At 35.3% G+C, this 3,084-nt stretch overlaps 1 long non-coding RNA gene across 1 annotated transcript; it reads left to right on the forward strand.

Moving 5' to 3' along the window:
* Window positions 1-640: 640 nt before the first annotated feature.
* LOC148853226 (uncharacterized) lies at window positions 641-1,892 on the forward strand. Its single transcript, XR_016098905.1, has 2 exons — window positions 641-1,253; window positions 1,399-1,892. It is a non-coding gene; the product is annotated as an uncharacterized LOC148853226 (long non-coding RNA).
* Window positions 1,893-3,084: the final 1,192 nt, after the last annotated feature.

Consider the following 3,084-nt stretch of genomic DNA (forward strand, 5'->3'; position numbering starts at 1 on the left):
CCTATTGAAAATATTAGATTTGATTGCATCAGAGTCCAGAATATACAACATACAAGATAGTTATCTTTGATGTTTGAAATTCTTACAAGGTGATCTTCAAAGAAGGGGAGGATGACAAGGTGATATACTTCTTTTCCCCCCTTTCGCTGGAAATATGATGCTTGTAAATCGTTTTGATTGCATAAGAGGCCATTCTGTGGTCTTGATTTATTTCTGAAGCTTGGATTGGTATTTAGATCAGTGCTCATAAGAAGAAAATCGAAGCTTTTTTTTTCTTATGTTTCTTCTGTTTAATATTTTAACTCTGAGACTAAAGTAGAAAATAATGACTCAAGCACTTCTCAAAATAATGATGGTGATGATGATATAAGCTTCAAACCTAGGAAATGGAATATTATCAGCAATGGTATATATAATAAGTTAACTATGGTGATTATTTGTTCATGCTTTGATGCACGATGTTGTTGATTTTTTTTGGTTGGGGTTGCACTGATAGGTTTACCAAGTTTTGCTGCTTTAGAAAATGCACCATGTAAGTTCTTAAATTGTTGCTCCCTTCGTTCTTTTTCTTCTCTTTTGGTAGCAAGGTTCTAATCTTGTAACTTTCTTTCCATTTGTATTTTAATGGCTGGAGTTGGATTTTCCTTGTTTATACGATTAGGAAATAATTACTATGATCATTTGATTTTCCCTTGTTACAAAATAAAAATCATCTTTTAAAAAAAAGTTCCATTATGTGTTGATTTTCTCTTCTGGATTATCAAGTTAATGGTGTGTATTTGTTTTTCTGGACAGATGAACCCTTCATGTAAGAAAGACTTGAGAGTAGTATGCAGCACTGAGAAACGGCTTGAGAGAGCTTCCTTCAGTCCACTCATGGATGGGCTAAGGTGTTGAATTAGCTGCCGACTCATTCATTCAAACACTCAGTAGAAAGGGAATATTTTTTACTACTGTGAATGTGTGAATGATGCGGGAGATAATTGCCATTCTTCCTCCTCTATGCTTGGACTGAAGGGAGCTCCCTTTTTCCGTTTCTTTCATTCCTCTCTCTCTCTGAGCTTCTTTATCTAACCGGAAAATCTTTTGACACTTGTCTGTTTCTTGATTTCTTCAGTTAGATTATCTACTTGAATGATCTTTACACTTTTTTTCCATAGTTTCAACTTTCAAGCTTCACAAGCTGCCGCTGTCGGTTCCGCTGCCCCCGCCGCGGCCTCATCCAGTTTCTTATCACCTGCACTGCTTCTAAAGTTAATTATCTGTTTATTTTCTTTGCCAGAGAGGCATCTCTTAATTATAACTGAGCTACTGTTCTTTTCCATTTTCGTTTTCTGTTAATACCATATAAAGAAGATTTTCTTATGGAGATTTTTTTGGTAATCTTTTCTTATGGAGATTGGACCTGGCAGCCACGTTAAAACGTGACACTCGTTATACAAAAAATTCGATCATACTCGCACTCACGTTGTTACAGGTTGTAAGTCTGTACAGGTAAGCATTCTTTTAATTTTTATTTTGCTGAATACACTGGTAAGAGTAAGAGTGGAAGGAGATCGGATTCTCAGTCCTCACAATAAGACCTGACTAGTTATTATCTTTACCTGTTTACTATATATTTCTTTCTTAATTTTAACTAATTATATGTTTTGTTGGAGGATTGGTCATTTGAAGTTGTGTAACTGCGTAGAGGAGAAGAGAAACCATTTTCATTTGTGTTGCTTTAATTTTATGTATTTTATTGTAAAAATCTGTGGAATAAACACATGTCAAGCTGCTGCAATAAAATTCAACTTGGGTCTGTTTCCACAAACCTCGACTGCTATAGGCTAACAGAGGTTTGAAAGTTGGAGCCAATATATGATATATGTTTGTTGACATTTTTGGGCTTATTTCCTTGAAATCACACAACTTGAGGTTGTATTTTTTTATTCGTAAAAAGGAGCAGCTTGCCGAACAACCAACAAATAAGACGCAAGCACCATTCAGTTCACACACCTCGAAATGAGATAAATGTACGGTCGTTACAGCAACAAAGTCATAAACACCACATACTTCACTTCTTTTCTTGACTATGCGATTATTAAAATAAACCCACTTTAATCTGCTTGTCTGTATAAAGTACTAATATGAAAAGACTTAAAAAGCTCAGTTGTTTGTGTTGATCGAGAGTACAAGTACACTCAAGCCTGATTTTTCTACTCTCTATTTGTTTTATTTGTATTTAGTTTAATTCTTTTACTCATCTCAAGGCGTGCCAATCTCTGAACTTGATGGTTATTTTATGTAGTTGTGTGGTCATTTCCCTTCATGATGCGGTTCTTGTGGTGCTATATACAACATGCTATTTTCCCTTTTTTTCTGTTTAAAATTTAACGAGTTTTTTTAATCCATATTTTATTTGAGGGATTGAGTAGGGGGTTCTGTTTAAACATTTGCTTTGCTAAATATGGACATGGGGACCTGTATGGCTGAATTGCCTTTTATAGAAATAAGGTTAGGAGTGTGGAGGTTAGGAGGTGTAGGCGATGAAAGAAATCCAAAAAAGGTTTAGGATTTGTGGATTGACACTTGTTCATGGTGGTTAAATATATATATATATATATATATATCATTTCATCTGCAAACGTTTCAGTCGTCTTTTTGACAAATTAAAGCCCTCTTCTGCAAACATTGGCTAGCTTTTAAATTTGATACGTTGCTTTTTGATTGAATTGATGCTGGGTTTGCCATTTCTTTAAGAAACCAGCTCATTTCTGTTTCTTTAATTTATTTTCCCTTCATTCAACACCATACAGTAATAACTTGTTTGTACGAGACGAGCGTGAGAGAGAGGGAAGATCGATGAGGCCCTTTCTAAATGCTCCTGTAGATGATTCCTTGTTTTTTGTCTCTGGGTGTTTGTTGTTACACTTGCAATGTTCTACCTTGTTCCATCTTCCATGCAAAGAAGATCAACAATTTGACATCATATGATTTGCCGTGCTAACATGTAAAGCCCAGGGTGAATTGATTCTTTCCACCTCTGAACTTTGGAGTTGCTGTGGTTGAAGAGAAAGATTGTTTGCGAGCAGTGTTCATTCA

Source organism: Nelumbo lutea, chromosome 5, assembly GCF_056320005.1.
Source record: "Nelumbo lutea isolate HS-2025 chromosome 5, American lotus-T2T, whole genome shotgun sequence".
Lineage (NCBI taxonomy): Eukaryota > Viridiplantae > Streptophyta > Magnoliopsida > Proteales > Nelumbonaceae > Nelumbo > Nelumbo lutea.